The sequence below is a fragment of the Hesperophylax consimilis genome, unplaced genomic scaffold, assembly GCF_061612785.1.
Source record: "Hesperophylax consimilis isolate HC1 unplaced genomic scaffold, BYU_Hcon_1.0 scaffold_33, whole genome shotgun sequence".
NCBI lineage: Eukaryota > Metazoa > Arthropoda > Insecta > Trichoptera > Limnephilidae > Hesperophylax > Hesperophylax consimilis.
This window is the reverse complement of record NW_028301263.1, coordinates 750,871-765,896: the sequence shown is the minus strand read 5'-3', so window position 1 is coordinate 765,896 and position 15,026 is coordinate 750,871. Positions and strand designations below refer to the sequence as shown.

Genomic DNA, 15,026 nt, shown 5'->3' with positions numbered 1-15,026 from the left:
GCGCCTATCTTCTCCAGCGGACTCAGGCACTGAGTGCTGTTAATCTGAAAGCCGAGAACGCAGCTCTTGCATACATTTTGTTTGTGCCGACGCAAACGTTCGGAAATTTGCGTTCAGGAATTCAGTGTTGCCAACGAATCTTGACCTAATATCGCCGTTTCTCATACATAAGGTAGCGTAAAGTAGCCGAATTTGCTGTTAGGTGGGACATGTTTAAAATTGATGTTTTAACGTGAAAATAAAAATTTGGTGGGGGTGGCTAGAGAATTTCAAGAAAATATAAAATTTGTCCCCAGAAAAATAAATTTCATGGGGGGGCGGGGGGGGGGAGGGATTTTTTCGGCGCCGATTCTCGCTCTGAGTAGCCTAAATGGCGATATATCGCCCTTGTTGGCAACACTGGTACTGACGTTTATACATTCCGAATGAAGAAAAACGAACGTTTGCGCTAGTCTCACGGAATTCCGAATACGGAAAACGAATTCGGAAATCGAATACGGAAAACGTATGTATGCGGCCAGCCTTAACGTTGAAGTGTTCAACGAAATCAACGATGAATTTCATAGGGACGTGTACCTATCACGTGTATGGGACAAACAAGAAACAATCATTTTTATATACATACAGATTTGTTTATTTATAAAAGCTGTACAGTGGATAATGACACTCCAATTTAAGTTGTCATGTTGTCGTTTGCTGAAAGAAGTGACATAGATTAAAAAAAGTTATAATTATTAGGTAGATACACTCCTCTAAACTACAAAGAACGACTAAGGAAAGATCCTTGTCACTCTACCAACAAAATCTTAAAATCTTAAAAACATATAAACATCCAATGAATTTGTAAGAAATGACATCAAGTAATAAACGTTTTGCATTCCCTCAGCAAAAAAGACGTTTGAAACATTAAAACATACATAAAACAGACATAAAATGGACATAAAACCAACGTAAAACGGTCACGCGAGATAAATATGTGCTTCGTACAAATCGAAACACATCTTTTGATCGTGCTTGATTGTAAAACGAACTAAAAAACAAGTTGATCCGATGAATCTTTCTTGTTTATTTGTCTTGAGTTTTACTTTCAAGAAGAATTTACTCAGTTCACTCGAATGTTAAGACTATAAAGTTTATAAAAATAATTGAGTAAGTTTTTTTTTCCTTTTATTGGAGTGACTACGTAATAGGCTATCGATTCCCAGAATTAAATTATTAGTAGAACATCAAAGAAATAGAAACGTGAGCAAACGGAAAAACATTGAGAAATTATTGAAGTCTTTTTTCTTCTTCATTTCCTCAATAAGGAACTTGAGTGAAAATATTATTGTTTAAAAATTATGCATTTTTATAGATCAACAAACACTGATTATGAAAATATATAATTTTAATCATATATAATTACACGTATTACTAATAGAGTCACGTGGGGTAACCGTGCGCAATTTTTACATTGGGATTTTTGTATTAAAAAGCTTTAGGTATTTTACTCAGTTTTTTGTTTATTAATATGATCGATTATTAAGGCATCTCAAACAACCATAAAAACCTCATATGGTTCATAAATCAAACAGTTATATAAAAAAAGTTTACATGCATGTCGATTGCGTACACTTACCCCATGTGCGGGGTAAGTATACGCATACCGTAGGGTAAGTGTTCGCACCGCGAAGAGTTACCCCCCATTGCAAATATCACACTTAAATTGCCCCTTATCGTAGACTGTGCAGTTCTCATGCAACCATGCTTTACACACAATACATTCTATCCAATCTTCTGTTGGTGGATCTCGATATTTCTCCTTGCATTGTGAGCAAAAATAGTCCTTAGAAGCCTGTTTTTGTGCTCTCTTTAAACAGTTATGCACGCTGGAATCTCCCGCCTTACGCTTTATGGCGATTCTTTGTTGTGTGACTTTCTTGAAAAGAGGTAGTCGTCCGATTTCCGTTGTTTTAAATATTGGTTTTTGGACGATTGTTGCATCTGCATCTCTCTGCTTCTGCTGAAGTTTCTTTTTATAGGGACTTGAGGTAATTATTTCAGACTTGCAAGCATTTTTCAGTTTGCGTAAAACCGCCGTCTTGAACAACGTTAAACCCAATAGCTCTCGCAATACTTGTGGGAGTAGTCTGTCTTAAAGCTAAAACAGGGTTACGTTTTAGGAATCCATACACCCAATCCTTGCCAGCCGTTTTTGTAATGTTGTCAAATCTGTTCTCGATCTTGTTGATTTCAACATACTCGTAAACAATTTTTCTCATTGTCGGCATAGTCAGGCCATAGAAAATTTCATCAGTTTTTTTACAATAATCAACGATTTCGGCCTGAAAATAAATGAATAATTATTAAATCAATAGTTTCACAAAAAATGACATCTGCACGATAAATTGAGTATCTATTTATCTAAAAATCTACTTCTTTATCTGGTTTAAATGTCGGACGATATCTAACCATTGAAGTTGCAATTAATTTTAGTTTTAGACGTTTACGCAGAGTGGCTTCACTGATCCCAACAATATCTGCAGCAGCCCGCTGACTTCTCCCCTATTTCATAAGCCTTTTTGCAGTTTCAATCTGCTCTTGAGTACAAACTGACCTCTTCGGGTGCTTTCTCACGTACACACGCGGCATATTTCACTGTAAAAAATAACGAGAGTTGAAATATTATGCATTAAAATCAATTTTATCTATTGGGGTAAGTGTTCGCACTCGTCCAACTGCGAACGCTTACCCCAGCACACTTACCCCATCACACCAAAATTCAATAAACTTTAAAGATCAGATTAGTGGTTATCTTTATTAGAATTATCACTTTGCACCCATCTAACTAACAATATTTCACTAAAAATTATCATAGAACACGTCGCTCTGACACAGCTGGTTACACAATAGCACACATCGGTAACAGAGATGAAAAATTTAAGAAAAGCACGAAAAAAAGTAATTTACCTACCAGTTTTTATTGACAAATCAGCATCCACTGTACACATGTCCTGCTTCGGCGCGATCCAGAAAGCTACTGAATTAAGGAACGCGCGGGCGCTTAACAGGCACAATCTTGTCGGAAACATCACTGCGAACACTTACACTCCGCGTACGGTTACCCCACGTGACTCTATCGTCATTTAAAAAAACATTAAAACCATGAGACCCTCAAACGCCCTGTAATTGGTCGGCGGTTTTTTTTACATTAAGATGAAGCTACAAGCCAAAAATGTGTATATTCTTAGTATACCTTATTTCTTTCAGTTTAAGTTTTAGCAGAGGAAAATAAGATCCTCTGCAATTATATTGTGAATTAATAAATTTATATGTCAAGAAGAAGAAGTGTTTTCCTGCATTCCATCTGACGGCGTGTTCTCGTACCACGATAGCAGAAACAGATGGCGTTGAGACAAATTGTCTATAATTGTTATCTTTTGTGCTATGCATAAATAAAATCTTGTCTTAAAAACATTAATTTATCAAAAAAATAATAATTAATATTTGACAAGTTCAAGTATTTCACCTAAAAAATGTAGACAATTTGTCTCAACGCCATCTAGTGAGAGAGTTAGCACTTACAATGCCTTTCTCATATAAAATAAAGTTGGTTGTTCTCAGGTGAAAAAAATGTAACAAGCAGTAATTGTTGAATGAAACACTAGCATATTATATTGAATAATTTCGCAGGTAAGAGATAAGCCTCCATAGCTCAGTGGTCAGAGCTTTCGACCGGAAATCGAATGGACACGGGTTCGAGTCCCGTTGGCGTCATGTATTTTTTATCAGGAGATTTTTTCAATGTGGATGAGTGTTTCAGGCGAACAATTATTGGATGTATTTACTCAAAATTACTCCTAAAGTGGTGCCTTTTACCTACCTCATTATATTAGATTATGTAACCTACCTTAAACTACGAAAGTACAACTATAAAAATCAAGTAAACATTATTTATATTGAACACCCTCTAAGTAATGTTATTCCTGCTTGTTACTCCCCTCTCTACCCATCAACTTACTTATTTATTTTTATTTATTTATTGGATGATTTTTATAGCGCCGCTTTTGCGAAATATCACCTCAGGGGCGCTGTGCTCAGCACAGGTCCCCGTCACCCCCCCGTCCCCAGTAATAATAATAACATAGCATTTATATAGCCCAGATACTCACTCAAAGAAGGTGTAAAATACTTGAAAGTACTTTGTACCCTGTATTTTTAGTATTGTAACGAAAAGTACTCACAGGACCCACCTCTAGTTTAAAGCTTATTTTTTTTAATCCAAAAATATTCCAGATCACCACATACGATCTGCGCCTGTTTGAACGCAGGGACGGCAGCAGCCCGGACTTCCTCGCTGACCGCCTCATCGCTGCGAACCTAGCCGTCAACCCTTCGCATCTCAACGACACAGTAAGTAGATCCTTCAGATCGCCCGACGACGACTTCATTTCCTTCTCCCTGTCTGAGATGGAACTGGACTTAAGCTCCGACGACAGCTGCAAGAGTGCCTCGTCCCATGCTGTCCTGAATAACTGCCTCGGTTATCTCAGACCCCGCAAGAAGAAAACCCACCGAAAGGGATATCGACCCAACTCCGCTGCGTCTTGGAGTCAGCTGGAGGCTTCTGATGATGAAATAACTCCGTCCGATTCCATATCGCAAGTCGGAGTCAATCATCGATTTCGCAAAAACAAATTTTAATTTAATTTAGGGATGTATAAAACGATACTTTTTTTTACCCGTATTTGGATTTTATTTCATAATGAATTTCCCAAATTGGATAAATATTAAAATAGAATCAGAGACTGAAACAAACTTTATATCAGCCAATCCAATATTTCTATTATATATGTTGGTTTGGTTAGATACATATACATCCCTGATTTTAATGCGGATATTCAGTGTTTAGATCAATTATTATTATTTTTGTTGCTTTTCTCATACAAGTTATCATTTCTACAGTCATATTTTTTCTTACAGTAATATTTTAGCATGAATAGTAAATGCCCTGTCCGCATGTTGAGTTAAAAAGCATCCATGTCCTTTTCTATCCAAAGCTGTTATTGCCGTAACAACATATGGCCATCTTTGGCCAGCAAAGCAAAATAAATACATGTTCGAACGTGAAATACTTGGGGCACATTATTAATGAAAACCTATCGGACGATGGCGATATCGAACGACAAAGGAGAAGCCTTAGCATAGTTTCTAACATGATTGCCCGCAGATTTTGCAAATGCAGCAATACCGTTAAAAAAATACTGTTCAACGCATTCTGTACGGGACGGCACTGTAGTCGCCGGCCGCACAGACGATATAGCGGGAGTGGCCGGCTGGCCGCTTCGACGCCTTGGAAGGGAAGGTCGGGAAAAAGTAGGGAGAATGTTGAAAAAATGGAAAAAATGGGGAAAAATATGGGGAAAATGAAAAATGGGGAAAAATGTGGTAAAAAATGGGGAAAAATTATTAACGGGAAAAATGGGAAAAAATGTGAGGAAAAATTGGGAAAAATATAGGGAAGGGAGAAATGGGGAAAATGTGGGAGAAAGGTATAAGGCAGGGGGGAGGAAGGTAGGGGGGAACCTGCGCCCTGACTAGGGACGCTTCGACTATTGTGACAGTTTCTTCTTGATGAACGCCAGGGAGCCGGGAGAAAGAAGAAGGCCAGGTTGCAGTGAAGGTCCAGGGCAGAAGTGGCTTGAAGATGGCAGTCAGGGCAGTCCAGGAGAGATGTTGATGATCCGATCGTTGCTGGCTCTCTCCCGAATTGCACAAGTTGTCCGCCTTTTAAAGGACCAACGGGCCTAGCTCTCCCTTTGTTAGCGACAAATTCCGAGAATTATTTTTGGGTTCCCGGAATTTGTCACAGGACTGAGCGCCGTTGTTGCGTAACTTGGAAGGGGATGATTTTGACTAGGTCCCTGACTGTTTCTTCAATCCACTTTGCCCGGGTCATTTTTATTTAAATACATTTTTGTGAGTTTGCACAAATTACATATTAAAAGGGGAATTGACATCCAAAAGGCAGTTTTGCACAATATTCAATTTTGTGCAAACGGCAAGTTTTGTAAAGGAAACTGCGTTTGCACAATTTCAAATTTTGTGCAAATTTACATATTAAAGAGAGAAAACATATATTTAAAAGGGAAGATTTGCACAATATTCAATTTTGTGCAAATCTTCCATGTTTTGTACAGATGATAGGTATTTAATTTATAAGAGGGTGTTGGGGGGTCAAGCCTTTGTTTTTTGTCTATAATGATGACTGCTTGACCCCGTGGTTTTATTTATTAATCAACAGATAAGATTTACAGTTTTACACAAGTGCAGATAAAATTACAGATTTTTATAGAGAAATTTGTTGCATAAATTCGAATATGCGCAGAGATGAGTTTGTAAAGGAACTGCCTCTGCGTAAATTCAGATTTATGCAAATTAATTTAAGTCAGTGGAGGTACGTCCGGTACACATTCTGTACTGGCCTGTATACGTGTGAGACATGGTGTTACTACCGAACTTGCTCGATGGAACGACTCCGAATTCAATATAATGACGCCTGTAGAATAATATTTGGATACCGAAGATACAGCAGCGCATCGACAATGTTCACGGAACTAGGACTTTGAAGGTACACCCACCCTGTCCCACCCCGGTATAGGTGACTTATGGTCACCCCTTCGGAGCTCTCGCATGAATCTAATTTTTTTGAATAAAAGGCTCTACAATTTATATAAATGAAGCTAGGCCTTCAAAGTCCCCGCATACGGTGTTATGAAGCGGTATGCAAGCGCTTACAAGTACTAAACTAAGGACAACACAGAAAAATAAACAACAAAAAAAATCAAGATTAAGTGTCAGGCAGATAGTTGGTGGAGGGGACCCACACTCCAGTACCTGTAAACACATAAAAGTAAAATAAACAATAGAGTGAAGGGGGAGTTTCGCCGAACCACGACTGGCAGTCCTGTTGAGAAATTGGTGGTGGTTGGGGCGACTGGTGCAGGTCAGGACTTCCACACCCCTTAGCCGACCACCCGGTGGTGCCCTGAAGATAAGTATTGGAAAAAGAGGGATAAAACCCTAAAGAACCTAGGGGAAAGAAGCGTCAGGAGGTCGGAGGCAGGGTGGAGGTTACCCCAGCCCGCACAGTCACCCCTCTGACCACCAACGCTCATCAGGGGTGACGCAGGTGTTTGGCGGAGTCCCCCGGTAAGAAAGAATAATAAGAAGCTCCAGTCGTGCATGCGGGGACGAGGCCCGTTATCCAACCCCTAATGGGGAAAATAAACAAAACAAAACAGACAACGGAGTTCAGTTCTCGCCTGTAAACTCGTTGCTGTTACTAAAAAAAAAAGAAAAGAGAACCGGAAAAAATACATGTAAAAAGAAGAGAAAATAAGAGGAAAAATGAAAAACAATAATCAATCCAAAAAGTGCCACATAAGGGCAACGGTAAATAAGTAAAAACAAAAGTAAAGGTGTAAAAATAAGATCTGCATGGTCTGTAAAGAGGACAGTAAGTATTGAATAAGATAACAAAGAAAAGTAAGAGAGATAATTAGTAAACACAGATATATAAGAGTACTTACAGTGTCTGTAAAAAGAAAAACAGTGTGTTAACCTTAGACAGGGAAAAAGAAACATATGAAAAGAAAACAGAAAATAAGAATTAAAAAGTACAAGACAAGTTAATTAAAAAAAAAAAAAAACAAAATATAAACGAATGGAAATCATCTGCAACAGCTGGTACAGTAAAAAAAAAGAAATAAGATAAGAATAATAAAATAAGAAAAACAGAATAGCATATACAATAATGAAAGAGTTGTAAAATAATAAGTCATGGAGCAGGAGCAGTACACCGGGGGTTCCCAATTATTACACTAGTCAACGACTCTAAGCACAGGCCATCTCTCAACCCAGATCCTAGTAAACTTCCTCAAACATTCGAAATTCACACTGTTAGAAACAAGATCGGTGTTCCACACCGGTCTAATGGGGACATTCAGACCGTCTATCATTTCGTCTCTGGCATCCTTCAAAATCTCACAGTGCCACAGAATGTGCTCGGCCGACTGGTAATTATTGCCACAAGCGCAATTGGGGTGGGTGGACAGGGCAAGGCTGTGAAGCCTTCCCCTGAATTCCCCATGTCCTGAAAGGAGCTGCGTAACGTGATGGTCCAGTTTGAGGAAGGCCCCTTCCATTCTGAGTTTAACTGAAGGGAAGAAGGAGAAGGTCCATCTTCCCTTGCTCGACCTATCCCAACGGACCTGCCACTCTTTGAGCGACAGGTCCCTCATCGTTCGGAGCAGTCCTGGGAGAGTTCCTGGTCCACCCGGTGTCAGGACGACACCAAGGTGGTTGGCCGGGGATCCACGGATTAATCGCTGCTTCGTTAACACCTCCCTAATTTCTAGATCGATTGGTAATATACCAGCCAAAATTGGCAAAGCGTCCGAAGCAACGGTTCGATATGCCCCAGATAGTGCCAGCAGGGGAGTGCGCTGACCCCTAGTGAGAGCAAGAAGTATTAAACAGTTATCCAGGCGATGCTCCCAAACAGAGGCGGCATATGCGACTTGCGCAACATATACCCCCTTGTAGAGAGCGTGCAAAGCCGGTCTGCGAAGTCCCCACTCTGCCGTGGAGATTCTTCGAAGCTTCAGAAACAGCGACTGAGCCCTGCAGGATACATCTTTGACATGATCCAGAAAGGAGGACGATCGATCTAGAGTGACACCTAAATATTTAACGTTATCCACAAATTTGATATTAGTGTCTCCCATACGGATGGTAGGGTTTCTTGTCTTATTGAAAGAACCCTTCATCAGGAGGCCCATAGTCTTCTGGGGAGCGAAGGTCATTTTATTCCTCTCCCTCCATTTAAGGAGGGTGTCCAAACCTTCACCAGCCTTACATTCGACTTCTCTTCTACTGTCCCCAGAGACAAGATACATTTTATCATCCGCATAGTCGATCATGATACATCCTTCAGGTAAGGGTAACCTAGAGGAGTCATCGAAGGTTATATTCCAAAATTTAGGAGCTAGGACGGAGCCTTGAGGACACCCCATATCGGTCTCGCGTTCAATAACAGTGTCACCATGAGAAATAATGACAGTTCGGCCCGATAAATAGTTGTCTACTGATTTAAATAGGGTTTTTGGGCAGTTCCTATTTTTAACCTTGATACGTATCATGTCCCACCATGCGTAGTCGAAGGCACCAGTAATATCGAGGAAGATTGCAACTACATACCTCTTTGTACAAACCTTCACCCAGTTAAGCGCAAATGAAATGGCGTGCACGGTGGATCTACCGGAGACGAAGCCAAATTGGAGATCACTAGACGGGGAGAGTGATTGTTGTAGCCTATGCCGGATAAGTTTTTCCAGGATCTTGCCAAGCACTGGAAGTAAGGTGATGGGCCGATAGGCCTTGACATCAGTTAGTGGCTTACCATTCCCCTTTGGTATGACCCTGAGCACGCCTCTCTTCCATTCAGAAGGGAAAATTCCTCTTCTCAAACACGTTTCCATCACTTGGAAGAGCTCCTCCCTAGCGTGGATCCAGACTTGCTTCGCTATCACGCCATTAAGTCTGTCATGCCCTGGTGCCTTCTTAGGACCCAAACCCTTAATTATTAGGTCGATTTCTGCTCTAGTGACTGGAATGACTCTATCCTCTTGGGCGAGGTCTCTAGGTGGAAGCCGTGCCAGGAGTCTAACCTGTTTATGGTGGTCACTTTCCCCAATTACTGATTCTACAGGAACTAACTTGCCCAAAAGTGTATTGAGAGTAGAGGCCACATCTATCGTCTCAGCATTCCTACCTTCTGTGATCCCAATGAGACTAGACAAAAACCGATCCGATCCTTTCCCGGATTTTTCAATTGCGCTGTGGATTTCCCACGGGTTGGCGTTTCCCACATTATTAACCCAGTCATGCCAAGCAGCTCGTTTCGCAAGGAGAACCGCCTGTTTGAAAGTTGCCCTGGATCTCCTGAGAGCTGCCTGAAGGGTAGCTGTCTCCTCCTCCGTACAGCATCCCCTCCTGGACAGTCCCAAGGCCCTATAGGCTCCTTTATAGGCCCCCTTTAGCGAAGTCAGCTCAGGTGACCACCACGGCGTTCTAATTTTCGTCTTTGGGTTTGATCTGCCCAGAGAGGAATCAGCCGCAGATACAACGGCAGAATTGAAAAAGTTCCCCAAATTGTCCGGATCACTAGCTGCTACGTGATGAAAATCCCTTAATGTATCTCGTAGCGCCTCCCCAAAGTTATCCCAATTCGCCCTAGAGGTGTTGAAATTCCAGGAGGATCTCGGAGTTTCAGTTTTCTTAACACCTATTGTAAATGTGATTAATCTATGATCCGAGACTATTGCGCATTCATGGACCCTCCATTTAGATATCCTGGCCGCAACTGATCCAGAGCAAAGAGTTAGATCAATGTTGCTCTCTCCCATTGTGTTTGAAAAGGTAAAGAACGAACTCTGTTCGTTAACGATACAAAGGCCTTGCGCAGCAATAAGGTCTTCAACGGCGTCAGTCCGTGATCGTTCTGAATGGTTTTTATTATTGTCAAACCAAAGAGGAGAGCGAGCGTTAAAGTCCCCTCCGATAACTACGTTACGACCTTTAAGCGCGTTTAGGGCGCGCGTCAGACTCAGGATATGTGGTTCTACCAGATTCCCCCATTTAAAATAGACTGAGATCAGATAGATCTCAGTGTCAGCAAATTTAATACATACACAGGTTTGGTACTCATTAGACAGCCCTGCCAGAAGGAGGGGGCTGATCAATGATGTATTGACCAGAACACCCGCCCCCGGCGATAAGCCGACTTCGAGTACCGCTCCCGGAAATTCAATTGGTGTTTTACCTTCCCAGGTGTACTGCTCCTGAATAAGCAAGATGTCAATGTTGAGGTCAGACATGACCCGCTGCGCGTCCAGGGTGGCCATCCGGGATCGCTGCAAGTTAATCTGAACTAGGGAGAGGAGATTAGCAGGAGCCATAATCTGTCATTCTAACTTGTGCATTGATGGCTGCAAGCTGTGCAGGACAGTCTCTATCCCCAGTAGGATGATCAGCAGTCTTCCTAAAACGGGTGCAAGTGGCACAGACAGCGGGAAGTGCCTTCTTGGGGCAATCCTCATGTTTGTGTCCCACAGCGGCGCAGTGGCGACAAGTTTCTTTCTCCTGAGAGCAGGACTTACTAATATGACCATACTGTTGACACTTAAAGCATCTGGTCGCGCCTGTATAATCGCGAGTGCGACAGGCATTCCACCCAAGGAAGCACATTCCGCTGTCTAGTAAGACCTTTCGAGCAGCTGGATGACAGGTCACCACCATATTCATGGTGGGGATGTCCCGTTTTCCGAAAAGCGAAACTCGTCGCATGGTCCGAAGGTGATCCTCCAAAGACAAAGAAGTCTGGCCAGATAAATTACTTGCGTAGATCTCGGAGAAAAGCTCCTGGTCGGCAGATTGTTCACATTTAGGAACATTATAAATAACGATTTTCGGAAGACGGCCAAGAGGGTTGATCATCTTTAGACCACTTGCCACGAGTTTTGCCTCGGCCTTTTTAATATTTTCCAGTCCCTTGATGTCCTTGGCTTGAAACGCCATGCCAGTGCCTTTGATCTTCCTGGAGCGTACGATTTGGAAGTCGTCCTTCCTCGGGTTCAAAATTTTCTCCAGGGTCTTGAGGGTTTCCTCCGATGTTTTACCCTCTGGAGTTTGCGGATAAACCAAGACCGTTAGTGGCTTCTGTGGAATTGGACGCTCAAAGCCATTAACAACTATCTTTTTGGATGCTGGCATTCCAGCCGCAGCATTTGCGTAGGAAAGTGTTTCCCTGTGAATGGGAGTGTGAGAACTGACTGTGCGACTTTTAATAGCTTGATCCAGTTTTGTGGAGAGCGTCGACTGTGCACTAAGCATCTCATCAATGGTAGAAGACCTGGTGGAGAGCGTATTCAACTCAAGCATCAGTCTGGTGATATCCGACATCAAGTCGTCTAATGTGGTGTTGATAAGGCTTTTGTCCGCCTTATTTAACTTATTGGAGCCGTCCATCAAAACTGCTCTTATTTTCTGGCACTTATCCAAGGCTGGGATGGCCTTCCATTCCTGGTTACCCGGGGAGTCGCTATAACGAGTGCGTTTTTTGTTTTCCACATTAGGGGTGGTAGAGGGCACAATGGAAGGCATCTCATGATTATCCGACGAGAATGGATTGGGACGAGTGGGTGGTTGATTGGTTCCCAGTTCACTATCAGTGTCAATAACCGATTTGTCCCTCTGGGATTTTGTTTTGTACCTTTTCCGAACCCTAGAAGGCCCGGGTCTTGGTGATCCAGGATTAAGTAAGACTTTTATTTGTTCCATAATTTTTTCCCTTTCCCCCATAGGTAAAACTGGATTTTCAGAACCGCCATCTGAATCTACAGACGAAACTGTGCCTGACGGCATTTTTCACGAAAAAATGGGGTAAATGTAAATTTATCCCAGATTTTGAAAATTTTCCCCAGAAATGGGGAAAAAATGGGGAAATTTTTTTGTTCAAACTGCCTTTAGATGTGTATAAATGTTAATTTTTGGGTACAAAATATTTTTTAGGGAATTTGACTGAGAGTATAAAAATTTAGTATCCCTCCCCGAAAGGAAACAGAAATTTAGATTTAATGTTCAAATGTTCACACTTTACTAGACCTCCACTCCAGAATGATTATCGAAAATTTTAGAAAAAGAAATGTTACTGTCACTTTGAAAAAATTTATGCTTATCAATACAAAAAAGGAAAAATATTGTCTAAATTTCACGATGTTACAAAGCAAAGGATGCGTCCTCCTATAAGTTCTTTCATCACTTTACGTAAATTGTCGTGGAATGTTCCAGAATAAATGGACACGTGGCGCACACAAAAACACTACTAGCAGAAAAAGTATAACAACCACAGAAAAAACACGACGATCACTAGACGCAGAAAAAAATTCTGCGTCGAATAAAGTATGTGTCGTCGAGATTCACTTATAACTGTGCATTTAAATCGTATATCGATGAGGAACACAGCACATAAAAAGAAAATCACTATAGAAACTCAGAAAAAAGTGTCAAAAGCACCGGGAATTTTAACAAGACGATTCAGATGGAAACTTTTCACCCAGTATCGGTAGTGGATACCGGGGATGTGGTAGAAACCACCACTAGGGCAGATTTTTAGTTTTTTGACACTTAAATACTATTATAGAACTAAAGAAACACAATCACAGGAAAAAAAAGTATTACAGGCGGATAGCCCGTAAAAAAATACACCTGGTGGCGCTTTAACGTTTGTAGAAATCTTGACCGGAACCGATTTTAGAATAATAGATTGCGGAGCAAAATTGTAGCATGTTCTAACCTCTTAGGCGAGAACTGAACTGACGGAACTAGGACTGAATGGATTTGCCGGCCTGATGAGACACCGGGTCACTGGAGCCAGGATGCGGCTAATGGCCTCCGCCAACACGTTGGTGACCGCAGCCTACCAGCACCAAGCGCCACTCCTGAGTGAGCGCTGGGCCCAAGCGCACTCAAGACCACACCCTGCATAGTTTTCCTTATTTGATAATTTATTATATCTATTGTACAAAAAAAAATGTATATCTATATGGGACGTGTGGGATTGCACAAACCAGAGGCGGTCCCTGCCTTAGTGCATTTGTGCACTGCACTGCCAAACATCGATATACGTTAGAAATGTAAATTCGTAGATCCACTCACCAAGAATTCACGCCAGATCATTATAATCTTCTTACCAATCAAAGTTTGTACTAGACTCCCGCGCATGCGAAAAACAGTGTAATATATATCAACCCGTGCATTTTCGGCTTTGCCCGAGACATGCCATGTACCTTCTATAGGCACTGTCTCTAGAGGTCGGAACCGTGAAATGAACGAGACAGGTAGAGACCCATAACGGCTGTTGATGTGTTAGAGCAGTGGAGATAGAAGCTAGTCTGTGCATTATCGGCGCATGCGCCGAAACATCCTGATATATATCAAAAACCTTAAACATGCGTAAAACGTTTGGAATGCATTAGTTAGGATTGACAGATTTCGAACTAATTAACAATGTTATAATATTCTAGCGTTACCGGCGCGATCTACATATCTGCAAACTTGGCAGTATTCATTATTGGCGATTGACGCGACGTTTTAACGGTTTTTACGAGTTTTGCTCTGCAAAAAGCTTTTAAAAATGAGTGCTAATGAAAACATTGCGGTTAACATTGATTTTATCAAAAGTAACCGAAGTTCATTTAATCCCAACAAACTAGAGATGATTTCGCGAATGCTGACGGAGCAATATCAATTTTACAATTATTTTACAAGTGTAACTTGGTGGAGTGTTTTAGTGAAATAGTGAAACTGTTAAAAATAATTTGTACTATTCCGATGACAACTATCGAGTGCGAAAGGTTTTTTTCTACGTTGAAACGTGTAAAAACATTTCTGAGGAATACTATGTCCCAAGATCGTCTCAATGCTTTATCAATGATGAGCATCGAAAAAAGTTTGATCTCGTCTATACCAGACTTTAATAATCTTGTAATTTATAATGTATTAATTATTATTTATTTATGTTGAAGATATTTGGAGAGCTACCAGAAGAAATAAAATCAGAAGAAAACATAAAAACATTTAAAATTAAATTAAGAAAATATGTGATTGATTCATTTTAAATATGTTACCATAATTATATGTATATGTATATAAGGATTGTATTAGGACATAGATAACTATGTACCTACTTAAAATACCACAATAAACAATAAACAATAATTGAAGAATTTTCTCAAATGAAAGAGCGACGAATGGATTTTCTCTACAAATGAGTTATTTGTACTGGGTATGTAGTTCCCTTTAAATCACTTTATTTTCCTATTTTACATGTTACCATTATTTGTGAAATGCACTGCTGGCAAATTCTGTCACGAGCCGCCTCTGGCACAAACCTCCCCACATCCTGGAATAAAATATTATTATTA

General features: G+C 40.9%; 1 long non-coding RNA gene across 1 annotated transcript; it reads right to left on the bottom strand.

Moving 5' to 3' along the window:
- Positions 1-1,914: 1,914 nt before the first annotated feature.
- LOC149409209 (uncharacterized) lies at positions 1,915-3,002 on the bottom strand. The gene is made up of 3 exons (XR_016305236.1): positions 2,954-3,002; positions 2,452-2,637; positions 1,915-2,324 (listed from the first exon to the last, which is right to left on the bottom strand). It is a non-coding gene; the product is annotated as an uncharacterized LOC149409209 (long non-coding RNA).
- Between the last annotated feature and the right edge of the window lie 12,024 nt (positions 3,003-15,026).